This window comes from Danio rerio, chromosome 23 (genome assembly GCF_049306965.1).
Source record: "Danio rerio strain Tuebingen ecotype United States chromosome 23, GRCz12tu, whole genome shotgun sequence".
In the NCBI taxonomy this organism is placed as follows: Eukaryota; Metazoa; Chordata; class Actinopteri; order Cypriniformes; family Danionidae; genus Danio; species Danio rerio.
In genome coordinates this window covers 5,825,989-5,840,447 of record NC_133198.1, presented here as the reverse complement: position 1 = coordinate 5,840,447, position 14,459 = coordinate 5,825,989, and the positions used below count along the sequence as shown (strand labels likewise).

Here is a 14,459-nt window from a genome sequence, read left to right as displayed (position 1 = left end):
TAAGGAATAGAGAAAAGACTGTAAGGATGGGGTTGACTTGCTATGGATGATGTTAACTTGCTTATTAACTATGCACACAGTGACACTGTTGCCAATTATTTTCAACGAAAAAGCGCTAAACTCTCCCCAAAAGTTTGCTAGATTACGTTAAACGTTAATTAGCTTTTTACTGACGTCATCACGTTCTACGATTTCTGTTTAACAGCCTTTGGTTAAGAAAGGAGTATTTATATTTTCAGTATGCTTTATGTAAGCATGTCAATTTAACTAAATGTATTGCTGTTTGAAGACAGTATATCAATATAGATGTGTAGTGAATTTGCAGTAATCTCTCAGACGTAATAAACTCTGACAAGTTCTGAAACTCTCACTAAAATATCTGTGATTGTGAACACGAAAAGAATAAACGGTCAAATTAAATTGTTAAAATAAAGGAGAAGCAGATCGGTTTGAATGTACAAGTTTACACTGCCGGTGCTAAATCATTTGCAGAGTTTCATTTGTCGGTACGGAGAGATCTGTTCTCGGGCTGCAGGTGGGAAAGAGACTGCTGTATGAGGACAGAGCTGCCTGTCAGTGCTCTGAGGTGGGTTAGGGGCCGGTGGCATCACCCGCAGCTCGTTGAGGAGGGTAGAGAAGGTACAGTATGGACAAATGACAGTCTATAAAAATCTCTAGTAACACACAAAAAAGTCACTAGATTTGTCGCTAGTCGCTTTTTTGAAAATTTGTCGCTAGGGGGGTCTGAAAAGTCGCTAAACCTAGCGACAAAGTCGTTAAGTTGGCAACACTGCACAGTGATTGGCTGATGGGGAGGGGAGGAGTCTTGGTCAAATATTGCAGAGCGCAATAGGAGGAAAAAATAGATTAGTTGACTATAGTGAGGGCGACACGATAGGTCAGTGGTTGGCACTTTTACCTCACAGCAAGAAGGTCGCTAGTTCGAGTCCCAGCTGGGTCAGTTGGCATTTCTGTGTGGAGTTTGCATGTTCTCCCCATGTTCGCGTAGGTTTCCGCCGGGTGCTCAAGTTTCCCCCACACATCCAGAGACATGCTATATAGGTAAATTGAGTACGCTAAATTATCCGTAATGAATGAGTGTGTATGGGTGTTTCCCAGTGATGGGTTTATAAGTGGCGGTTTATTCCACTGTGGTGACCCCTGACTGATAAAGGAACTAAGCCAAAAGGAAAGTAACTGTCACTTCAAATAAATTGTTGCCAAATGTTTTCTTTCCAAAGCAGATTTCTGGCAACAGCTTTTTAGATGTCACAGATACATGTAGAGGAGCTAAACATGCTTTCCGAAATACTCTTAGGACTGACCTGCTTATTGTCTCCTAACATTTTACTCCTTAATCAGCAAGTTAGAATCTACTTTTATCCCTAAGACATTTTGTGAAAATGGGCCAATGGTAGCTACAGTAAATCTGTTGACAGCTAGCTTTCACTAAATGGCCTTACGTCTTTTCGCAGCGTATGTGGTCTGTAATAAACTACTCAAATAGTTTCAGGCACAGAAGCTTAAGTACTTTTTTGTTATAGAGGCAATAACATTTAATAATACTTATGTTTAAACAGATTCAGGTACAGTTATGAAAACCAGTGCACTTTATGCTGTATGTTCCAGCACACTGTTAAAAATTATATGGTCAATTAGTCATGACAGCATTGTAACTTATTAAACTAAGATAATTATGTCCTAACTTAATTTTATGAGTTACACAAGCTGTTTGAAGTCAGTTTAACATAATATAAGTTCAATGAACTCAAAAGGCTAATTTGATTCAGCTTAAAAATTTTGAGCAACCAGGATTTTTTTCACAGCATTTAAGTGTCACTGTAAGCTGTATAGAAGTGTCTAGAAAAATATCCAGTCAACTATTATTTACTGTCATCATGGCAAAGATAAAATAAATCAGTTATTAGAAATGAGTTTTTAAAATTATTATGTTTAGAAATGTGTTGAAAAAAAAATTCTCTCTGTTATACAGAAATTAGGGGAAAAAAAATAAACAGGGGGGCTAATAATTCTGACTTCAACTGTATATGCATGTATATATGTGTGCATATATGCACATATATCTTGACCTATATGTTTACATATATTAGTAAAATTAAAATCCATAGCTGCTAGACAATATAAATATTTTTATTATGTTAATATTTTTTTATATTATTTTAAAATTATTATTCAATTTAAAATTGGTCTTACACTTAATATTTTCAGACTTTTTCATAGTAGATATATTAAGTCCAGTACTTTTAAACCGACATATCAACTATTTGGTAGAGGCTAACATTTTATAAATTAGGGCATGTGTTGAAAAAAATGAATTGAGTGTGTTAATTGGAGACATTAGGAGTTAAGAAATGCAATACAAACATTTTATTTCTCTTGATGGGGTAGTTAAAGGGTTAATATTCAACAGAAGAAAGAAAACTCAAACAGGTTTGAAAGTAGACAACCAACTATTTATTTATGAAGCAAGTCTATATAGATACACCTTAAGTGTTCTTTAACATACTTTTCAAATCTACAAACAAGTGCACATTAAATACAATACATTACACATTATTTTCTCAAGGACAGTTTAAACTTTCTGCAGTTTCTTTATTGGATGGAAGAAAGAAAACCATGTAAGTTTTAGACAGGGTTGTGTAAATGATGACAGAGCTTTTAATTTTTGGGTGGAAAAATCCCTTCATAAGCAGAACTGTTTTTTAACTTCATGTGGCATCATTCATGTGCCAAAAATTCCAACAAAATGCTGAATATCAGGAATTATTGGCTACCAACACAGCGTGCTATAATTATTTTCAGACAGCTCCTTAGCTTAGACTTAGTTTTTACATTCGCTTTATGAACACAATGTGACAACCTAAATCATAGATATATTTTCATTTTATAGTGAAAGGTGCATGTCATATAAAATAAATAATATGGATAATATGAAACTTTTTCCAGTTAGAGAAAAACATAAATAAATAAAATGAAAAAGTCTTTCAAGGCTGATTAAAGAATGTTATTATCCTTATACAGGTGTTAATAATAATAATAATATTAATATTAATAATAGTAATAATAATAATAAAATGTGGGGGTGATACGGTGGCTCAGTGGTTAGCACTGTCACCTCACAGCAAGAAAGTTGCTAGTTCGAGTCCCGGCTCGGCCAGTTGGCATTTCTGTATGGAGTTTGTGTGTTCTCCCTATGTTCGCGTGAGTTTCCTCAGCGTTCTCTGGTTTCCCTCACAGTCCAAAGACATGCGGTATAGGTGAATTGGGTAGGCTAAATTGGGCGTAGTTTGTGTACGAATAAGTGTATGGATGTTTCCCAGTATAGGGTTGCAGCTGGAAAGGCATCTGCTTTGTAAAACATATGCTGTATAAGTTGGCGGTTCAATTCGCGGTGGCAACCCCTGATGAATAAAGGGACTAAGCCGAATTAATTAATTAAAAAGAAATACATGTTTATTGATTAATGAAACTCTTTCATTTGGTGCCACAAGATGGTGCCAGCGAGTCTTGCAAACATGCCGAAATAGAGTCACGTCTATTATTTTCTCCCACTTGGGATAGTTTACATTATAATTAATTTAAATAATACAATATGCAGTCTAATGTGAGTTTTAGTCAATCTTGAAGTAACAGGCATCACATTTCACCAAGATAACCTCTCAGTAAAGCCATTTTCCAATACATCTGAGAATATCTTGCTCAAATACACCCTGAGGAGAGGATAAATCATAAAATTAGGATTCAGACTGTGCCAGATGTGAACGTTAGTCACAATATTGTATCTGACCTACAGTAGATACAGTATGACATGAAGCCATATGGGACAGATTTTCACCATGTATGTTTTGCTCTCTACAGCCCAGAGGGGAAATGTGCATTTGTGGTTTACATGTGGTTTATATTCGTGAAACATCAAACATGTGCATTTACATAAAACTGAAATATTTTACTAACTCGCAGGTTTTGTCGCTCAGGCTTTTAAAGAAATTTTTAGTGTATAAAATTAGGTCAAAATTGCTTGAAAAGGTACCTCCTTTGTTGAATAAATTGGACTTTTTTTCAGCAAAGTTTACTTTGCAAACTCTATTTCATGTACAGTACAATTCCCTTATTTGTTGTTAGTTGTAATGTATTGAAGCGATGAATTAAGCTATGCTTATTGTTTTTTTTTATTAATTAATCAAAAATTAATTAATAAAAAAAATTATTAATTAATTGTTAATTTTTAATATCATTTTTCACTGTTTCGTATTGAGTTGAGGGAATAAATATTATCTTTATATACAATAAATTTATAAATTATAGTACTCTGAGTAATTTTTTTCACAACAAACTTTATTTTTGTGTACAGTACCTTTACATGAGATCCTACAAATCATCAAGCTTTAAACAATGCAGAGAAAAATGGCGAAAAATAATAATTGGATAATGGTCATGAGCTTTGGATCATGACCGAAAGGACAAGATCTCGGATACAAGCGGCCGAAATGAGTTTCCTTCGAAGGGTGGCAGGGCGCACTCTTGTGGATAGGGTGAGGAGCTCTGACACCTGGGAGGAGCTCAGAGTAGAGTCGCTGCTCCTCCACATCGAGAGAAGTCAGCTGAGGTGGCTCCGGCATCTGTTTCGGATGCCTCCTGGACGCCTACCTAGGGAGGTATTCCAGGCATGTCCCACCGGAAGGCGGCCTCGGGGAAGACCCAGGACACGCTGGAGGTACTATGTCTCTCGGCTGGCCTGGGAACGCCTCGAGATCCCCCCGGAGGAGCTGGAGGAAGTGTCTGGGGATAGGGAAGTCTGGGGTTCTCTCCTAAGACTGATGCCCTCGCGACCCGGCCCTAGAAAAGCGGCAGAAGATGAATGAATGAATTAATAATAATGTTTTTACATAGAAAATAACATCAAATAAAATAAATGCTTTACATTCTTGTTAAGGAGATTTTTCATTTCTCAAGCAAAATACAGTGGAAATATCTGCAGCATTTGGTGCACTGTATTAGTGTTGGCAGAGACTCCCTTTTTGAATTGTAATATGCATCTGTGGAAAAAATACACATCACAAGCAAATTATTATTGCTTTAACCTGAGAGAGCTCATATTGTAACTTCTGTGCAGATTAACTGAAATTTTGATTTCCAAAAAAACTTTTTTGTAATCATTATAAAACGTAATTATAATTGTGAAACTGTTATTGTGTTTCTTTTATTGTCTTTGGTAGCACTTTTAGATAGATAATACAGTAATACGTACTGTAGACCTACATAGCTCTAAAATATCTTTCAAAAAATAATAGCGTTATATATTATATATTTTATTTTAACATTTTTACTTGAACGTTTTTAATTTTGCCAGAAAACATTGCTAGAAATATGTCACAGAATGGCACAATAACACTGAAAATAAGAGCAAGCTGTAAATATAATAAAATAAAAAAAAAAAACATAATAGAATGATATCTTTTGACACTAATTTTGATCAAATCAAACACTGAAATAATAGTTTGTTAGTGTAATATTTTACACCACGTTGATTTATGCCAAAAAATTAATTTTACTTAATTTTCAGGAATCGCTTTAATAATCAATAACCTTACTGGCATGTCTGATGTTACTTGCTAGAAAGTGTCTGAGCGTGCAGCAGGTGGCACTGTCTGAGAATACGATAGGTCTGGAAGTGCAGATCTTTGCGTGCAGGTCTGAGCGTGCGAGTAACAATGCAGTTTTTGTGAAAGCTTTAATAAAACTATTTTACATTTATTTTGGTCTTGCCAATATACTCGACATAATATTTTAAATTCATTTTCCTTATCTTATAAGCGTGATTTTGGGTTATGTTATGTTATCGCTCTTTAAAAGATTTTGGTTTACTATAAGCTTTATTTTATTATCCTGTAAATTTCACATACATATATCCAAGTTTCCCAAAAGCAAACCTTCATGGTAATCTTCATGGTGCTAGAAAAAGAGATTCAAATGTATATAAAAATGATTTCCAAGTCTAAAAATAGAAAAGCTATTAAAACAATTAATATATGCTCCTCCTTTAATTTTTTTTTTACATAAAATGTTTGTATATATGCGTTCCTGAAGTAAAAGTGCATTATAACTCTTGTTAATAACTAAATTGGAAAATGTGTGTAATATATTTGTATGTAATTTGATAATTATGTACCCTATCTTCTGTTTTTTTTCTTTCACTTCTCTTCTCCTTTAATTAATTTATTTTTTTCACTTATTTCATTCTTGTTAATTAAAAAAAATAAATAAATAAATAAAAAAATAAAAAACATAAAAAGGTCTGAGCGTGCGGTTAGGTCCCCGGGCCTCCAGCTTCACCTTACTCAACCAAAGTAACTGCCTTTGTTAATGAGAAAAAAGATAAAGATAAATAACAACAACTAATGTACCCTTTTCACAGGACTATTATGACCTGTTTAATGGTCATCATAATCTTAAACCCTTAAAGGTTTTTAATATTTTGATAAAAAAAACGTATGAACAGCCATATACATTTATGTATGTATTATATCATCTTTGCATAAAAATATGACCACTTATGCGAGGTGTTTCTAATGCAGCATCTATGGGGCTCAGAGTAAATTTGACGCTATTCTCTACTCTGGCTCCCGTTATCAGACACTATATCTCTCTATTTTTTTTTTCCTTTTTCTGAAAGTCCATAACACCACCGTGGCGTCCAGGGCCGGATTAAGAACACATTGGGCACTTGGACTATGGCAAATCCAAGGGCCCCCTCACAAGTGTATGTGTTTTAACCAATTAAATAAGCATTTCAACATGTAGTATAAGGATTTTCAGAGCGATTTTATGTAGCTGGAGTGATGAGCGGGGATGATGTGCGGGTGCGTGACTGATTAGAATTCAGGTGTCTTCTCCCCAGCTTTCTTCAAAATGTCTTCTTTTGATTTAAACAGAATTAATAAAGAAACACAAAGGTTTAAAACAACTTGAGGAAGGGGTAATTTTTTGGTCTGAAATCTCTTCAATGCGTGGGACTTGTGTTGTCAGCAAAGCCAAAAAAGACTGATGAGACAAAAGTTGAACTTTTTAGAAGGTGTGTGTCCCATTACGTGTGGTTTAAAAGTGACACTGCATTTCACAAAAAAATAATAATAATAAAATGAAAAAATATAATAATAATTTATACCTAACCTAATGAAGAATATTTATTTCATGTGATTTAATCTGCAACAGCATTGTAAACATTTACCAACACACATTTGGTCATTAACTTGTGCACGAATACATTTATGCCAACACTTGAGGAGATTTCCATGCAGTGAAGAGCTGTAAATGACAAATTTATGTGCAATACTTAGTATCCAGTATGGTAGGAATGTGACTATAAAAGAAATTATGTGATAAGACTACTAAGTAATAACTAAGTCATTTAATACTACTAAGTAACAGAGTGGTTTGAATGAAGGCCTCTAGAGATTGTGACCCATGAAGAGATGATTGCAACCATAGAGGACTTCTAGAGGTGTCCATAATCTTGGACCAGGCTGTATCCTGAGCAGATGATGTGGTGGTCATGGTGGAGTGGAGAGCGTGAGATCCTGTGGGCCAGCCTGAACACCCGCTGGTGACCTACTCACACTTGCAGCTTCTCCACGATTGATGTCTGCACAAGAAATTTGGCCAGAGGGACAAAATGGACGTACCCAACTGAGCCTGGTTTCTCTTAGGTTTTTTTTTTTCTTCACTTTCATCAATTGGTGAAGTTTGTTCCTCCTCCCTGGCTTGCTTGGTTTTGAGACTTGTGGAGCTGTGCATCAATGGATTTCCTCTTCAGTGTTTGGACTTTCAGCAGTGAAAATTAAACTTCAACTCAGTTTACTAGAACTTCTATGTTAAGCTGCTTTGACACAGTCTACATTGTAAAGGAACTATAGAAATAAAGATGAATTGAATTGAATGAGGAAGCAGTATGCCCCAAAGCTTGCTCTTCTGATTAATCCTCAACATATATTATTAGTAGGTGAATTTGATTGCAGGAGCTACTGTAATGGCCCCTTAGAAAGCAGCACCAGAGTTCCACTCGCTACAGTAGATCATCCTAGCACTGTAATTTTACCATTTCAGTCTGTGTGTGCCTGAGCGGTGGCTGATGGGATATTCCATCATTCTGAAGAGGAGCACGAGTACATTGCCCACATGCTCCTGGCATTTTCAGACCCACCGAAGCATCAAAATATGAAGGTCAAAGCTGCTTCGTTTGTCTTCAGCAGCTGGGCTCCATCTGTCTATGTAAAACAGACTGTAAATTGTCAGCAAGGTCGCCAAGCAAATATGTTGACAACACAGTTTCTCTGGTAAGCAATAGATTAATAAATAAATGTATACATGCAATAAACAGTGCAATAGGATTGAGATAGCTTCACATTTTATTATGGTTTACAGGGTCTGTGTTGGTATGTAAATAGTTTGCATAACAAAAATGAAGTAAAAATATATTAATAATCACATTTTGTCAGGCATATTTAGATGATATACAGTTGAAACCAGAAGTTTACATTAACTCTAAAAAAAAAAGAAAAATTACCATTAAAAAAAAATGTTTGGTGGTAATTCATACTAAACATTTACTATTTTAGGTCTGTTACGATTACCTAAATCATTTACATTTGCTAAATGCCAGAATAATGAGTTATGGTTTTTTGAGAATTTTTTATTAATTTCTAGACAGTCAAAAGTTTTAAAACATTTCCTTGGTATTTTTTAACTTTGCTTTTAAACTGTATATCTTTGGTCAAATGTTTTGGGTATCCTTCCAAAAGCTTCTCACAGTAGTTTGAAGGAATTTTAGCCCATTCCTCCTGACAGAATTGGTGTAACTGAGTCAGATTTGTTGGCTGTCTTGCTCGCACAAGCTTTTTCAACTCTACCCATACATTTTCTATAGGATTTAGTTCAGGGCTTTGTGATGGCCACTCCAAAACATTCACTCTGTTGTGCTTAAAGCAGTGGTCACCAAACTTGTTCCTGGAGGGCCGGTGTCCTGCAGATTTTAACTCCAACCCTAATCAAACACACCTGAACAAGCTAATCAAGGTCTTACTAGGTACACTTGAAACATCCAGGCAGGTGTGTTGAGGCAACTTGGAGCTAAACTCTGCAGAGACACTGGCCCTCCAGTGGCAGAATGCCGAGGGTCATGGTCTGTTTGGAAGACCCATTTGTGGCCAAGTTTTAATATCTTGGCTGATGTCTTAAGATGTTGCTTTAGTATTTCTACATAATGTTCTTTCTTCATGATGCCATCTATACTATGCTGTGAAGTGGACCAGTCCCTCCTGCAACAAAACAGCCACACAACATGATGCTGCCACCCCCATACTTCACAGTTGGGATGGTGTTCCTAGGCTTGTAAGCTTTCCCTTTTGTCCTCCAAATGTAACACTGGTCATTATGGCCAAACAGTTCAATCTTAGTTCCATCAGACCACAGAACATGTCTCCAAAAATTATTCTTTTCCCAGTATAATTTAGCAAATTGTAATATGCCTTGTTTTCACAGAGATGGGTTGCATCTGGAAGGGCATCCGCTGCGTAAAAACTTGCTAGATAAGTTGGTGGTTCATTCCGCTGTGGCGACCCCGGATTAATAAAGGGACTAAGCCGACAAGAAAATAAATGAATGAATAATCTGCCTTGTAATCTGGCTTGTTAATTTTCCCATGTTGTCACACAAGGAAGCAGTGAGTTTGAGGTTTTCCTTAAATACCATTCTACAGTTGTGCCTCCAATTAACTCAAATGTTGTCAATTAGCCAATCAGCAGCGGGCTTCTATCTGCCCAGTGACTCTCGCTTCATTGCTACCTGACTAACAGGAATTTTATTGAGAGAATAGCTGTGTTCATTTGCTTTAGGAAGCCATGTCTGACCACTAGATCCATTCTGGGGTGCATCCAGCTCTGTGAGCTCATAAACTCCTCTAGAAACTATACCTGAATATAGTTTCAGGTATACCTAACTTTACCTGGAAGCTTTCAGCAGTGATTCTGACTGAGCTGAGACAAGTTTGATGTACTGTTGTCCGATGTCGGCAGCAGGATTTACCCTCGGGACACCAAGAACAGGTGCTACGTCATAATCACTCCCCTATAAGAGAAAGCTCCTGATTGGTTAGCACAGTGCGAAGTTCAGATTTTCCAACTGAAGCGATTCACGCATCAATCGTGCAAAACGCTTAACTTGCACTGCTTTATTTGAACAAATCGCATTATTCGCGCCACATGTCTATTCGCAGCTTTGCATAGACTTTACATGTAAATCACTTGCGCTTGATGCTTCTTCTGCGTCGAAATTCTCTATTTGAGGATCTGTGAAGTAAATTAGTTATTGTCATTTTAAATCTTAATATTTTTGTCACTATGCTGCAAACCACTAGATTCTCTATTAGGATCCATGGTTCCTCAAAGAAAGTTTTACATCCAGTGGAGGAATTAGTACTGAAAAATCATACTCAAGTAAAAGTACCATTACTTGTCTTAAAATGTAGTGTGAGTAGAGTAAATGTATCTGTTGTAAACATTACTCAAAGCATAAGTAAAAAGTAGCCCTTTTAAAAGTACTCAAGAGTAGTGAGTAGTGAGTACTGTAAAAAGCTGAGGCGTTTACATGTAATCTGTGGATGTGTGTAAACGTAACATTCTGTAGTGCATTTAGTTATTGCCCAGCAGGCACATAACATCATAAGATGTTAATATTAGGTTAGACTTAGGCTGTGATGTCAAGTAATCAAAATTGAATGTCTAGCCAGCACACAGGACACAGGACAGTTATTTTTGTCCAATAATGACGGGATATGACTTTGATATACGGTCAATTTTAGGTTGTTAGAAAGTGACCAAAATCCAACGGTGAGCCAATATCTTAAACAAACATCACATTGATGTCAAATACTGACATTTATTTATTAGGTTATGACAACCAAAATTCAACGTCTGATAGACGTCGTAGTGGTGACGTCCACACAACGTCAAGCTGTTACATCATTAGACGTTGATATTTGGTTGATTTTAGGTTGGACATTGATGTTGGCCTGACGTTGAGTTCTGACATCAACATTAGTGTTCCGTTTTTATTTCCAAACAAAATGCAACGTCCCCATGACGTTAGAGTACAACATCAATCTGACATCATGTTGAAATCTTGTGCCTGCTGGGTGTTTAAGGCTATTTCGGTCATCATAAATTAAACATCGATCATCTTCTCATCAGTGACATTCATCTAAACCAGGTGTGAGGTTTACGAGCCAGGAAGGCTCGTAGTGGGTTCTCAAAGGATATAAAAAAACTGAGAAAACCTCAAAATGATGGCACAACTCGCTGATATAACGTGTAAAGTGATGGTTTATTTACAGTGTACGAGAGTGAAACCCAAAACCCAGCAAAGTAGCAAAACAAACTAAAATAAAAGAACAAATAAACAACAAACAAAACGATATATGTATATGTAATCACAATAAAAATATACAAGTAACAAATCGCTTACGGCACCACAGTAGCTCGCTCGCTCGCCAGGTGAACTGACCCCGAATTGTTCACCAACCTTTATGAAACTGAGAGCTACTTTTTGGATACCGATTAATGTGAAGGGCTACCAGTTTGATAAACGCTTCTCAAATAACAAATTTGCTCAATTTACTTTTAATTATACTTTATGTTTTTGGTAATAATTAATGATATTCATCCATGTGAAGACACTGATCATGTTAATGATTCTCGCAAAAGTTATCAACAATGATTTAACTGTAGGAAAAACCCTGCATTTATTTACTTTTATATATCTCTGCAAATATTTACATTTTTAAATGATTACTTCTATATTAGATTAAGCTTACTGGTAAGTGGCGCTCTGGTGAGCTATTTTTAGAACAGGCCTGCGAGCAACACATGTGATAGCCCGCGGGCACCATGTTGGTGACCCCTGATCTAATCAGTCTCTGGGTCATTGAGTGTAACGATTTTGGACATCTTCTTGGTAACTTTTACTGCTTCAAAACAGTTTGCTGCAATTACAAATTGCCCATGTTTTGAGGTAGTCAATATGATGCGATTTACCTTTTATGTATGATTTGATTGGACAGGAACAAGTGTGCCACAAGCCTGCGTTTGAGTGAAGGTCTCGGCCGTTAGATCGCCCCCTGGGGGCTGGCTGCAGTACAAGTCATAAAGCCCGCCTCCTCCGTGTTAATGAAGGAGACTTGAGCTCAAAAAAACAAAATTATTACACTTGCAATAAAATGTCCCGAAAGATGGTTCTGGTCGATTAAGGCACTGGTTATTGTGCTGAAATAGGTGCAGATCTTCATTTTTGTAAACAGTTTGCTTTTAGCAGTAATTTAATGCTGGGCGTGTCATCGTGATTGACAGCTGTGATTGACAGTCTCTCAAAGCAGCGCGTCTGAGCTTCGGCAGGAGACTGAAGTGTTATTATTCGATTTCTGTGTTATTTTACCATGACAAAATGAGTTCAGCAGTAAACTACAGTTTCTGACATACTTGATCCTGGTGGAACACTGTTTATTCGCTAAGGTCAGGGCTTTTTTCGGGCTTTATTAGTTTGCTGATACACGCCTAGCCACCCAGATGGCAAAATACACTCGGACCAGTTCGGCTAGATTGTCGCCTGCCGGAGACTTACCCCTCAGAGCTCAGACTGACTACCTCTGCTGGACCTACTCCGGATGCCTGGACTCAAAGCCCGATTCCAGCCCGAGTCAATCGAGCCAGATGCGGCGGCCGAGCGAGCCGACGCTGCCGCATGCGAGCCGGAATCAGTCCGCGACACCGCGAGTAGTTTATGCGCTGCGACCCAGAGCTGGCACGATTGAATATATAAAACCCTCATATTTGTTAACGTTATTACATCCATTTGTGTTGATATGACAGCAAACGCATGCTGAGAAGTTTGGGGGGCGTGGTTGATTTTACATAAAGCGTTTGGTTGGAAGCTCGACTCCGCTCATTTTCGCGGCTCCTCCTCTGGCTCCATCAGACAGTCCTTCTGCGCATGTCAAGGCTCCAATTTCAGCAGTCTTTTGCGACAGTTTGTGCCCGTCAAGCAGGCGTTTTGCCCTCAAGGCGTTCAATGGGAAAAGGGGCTGTCGCGTCGTCCATATTTTTTACAGTCATTGGACAGGAATCAAAAGACAACTGAGCTAATCCCCATAGACAAGAAAAAAAAAAAGTAGCGACTGCAGGTTAAAGTAGTGGAGTAAAAGTACAGATACTGCACTAAAAATGTAATCAAAGGAAGGTAAAAGTACACATTTTTAAAACTACTTAGAAAATTACAATTTCTGAGAAAAACTACTCAGTCATAGTAATTTGAGTATTTGTAATTAGTTACTTTACACCACTGTTTACATCCATGCAAAAATTTTACTCCTCAAAAGGGTTTTTAAAGTGAATAGAGTTCTTTGTCAGATTTTAAAAAGGTTTTTCACTCTTCACAAAAAAAGTTTCTATAGCATCACAATGAAAACTTCTTCCTGACAATGCTATTTTAGCAGTTCAATAGACTGTAGTAAACTTTGTGACTTATTCCATTGTATAATCATTTAAACCTCCTCGAGTTCTGTTAATCTTTCAGTGTCAAGGTGTGCCTGAATAAATGTGGACCAGAGAGGGGGCATCAGTGAGCAAACAAACTCACACACACACACACATACACAGTAGGTTTTGAGGTAGTGCTGTTCCTTTAACATCTCAGCACAGCTCAGTTGAGTCACTTCCCTCACTGCCGCACCCAGAGCTCCTGTGCTGAATTTTAACACACGTGTAAGCTCTGAACAAACTCTCCTCATTCCCACAACAGCTGTGATTGTCTCTTCATATCCACACACCTAGCAGGTAAGAAGCTCTTCACACTGTCTGATTTTGTCCTTTGCACTACTCATACGTAATGTCTCTGCAAACTTGAGTCTGAGGTTTCGTTTTCCTGGAATGCTTTACATTCCTTCCGCCTCATCAGAACTTAAGCTCAAAAATTCTGAACATTCAGAGAGAGGCTGTTGAACCTTTACTTATTAAAGTCGCATTCCTCACTTTCACAGTTTCAAACTTCTACTAACTTTGCTAATCTAGAATCAGGAATGTGGCTTGTCTAGTCTTGTTTTCTAGTAGAGTAACTGGACTCTAAAAATCATTTAGTCTGAGAATGAGTCAATGGAATTTTGGTAACACTTAACAATAAGGTTTTGTTTGTTAATGGTCTGTTTTGTTAAGGGTAGTTTTCAACCTGAAAAGGCTATGAAAAGCGTACTGTTTAAGGGTACACCAATAAAAATGGCTTTGATTTACACGGTAAAAACATGTTAACAATAAGTGATTACACTTTATTTTGATGGTCAATTTGAGTATTAGTAGACTGTCTGCTTAATATCTGTTGATGCTGCTGCTAAACAGACA

The 14,459-nt window shown here is 37.0% G+C and overlaps 1 protein-coding gene across 2 annotated transcripts in view; it reads left to right on the top strand.

The window, feature by feature from the left end:
- csrp1a (cysteine and glycine-rich protein 1a) overlaps positions 1-14,459 on the top strand; it is a 61,388-nt gene that overhangs the window by 25,450 nt on the left and 21,479 nt on the right. Inside the window, 1 exon segment of one of the 2 annotated variants that reach the window (NM_205567.1) lies at positions 13,787-13,901. The exons of the other annotated variant lie outside the window; for it this stretch is intronic. The gene's annotated coding sequence lies outside the window, so the exon portion shown is untranslated. 2 annotated transcript variants of the gene reach the window in all.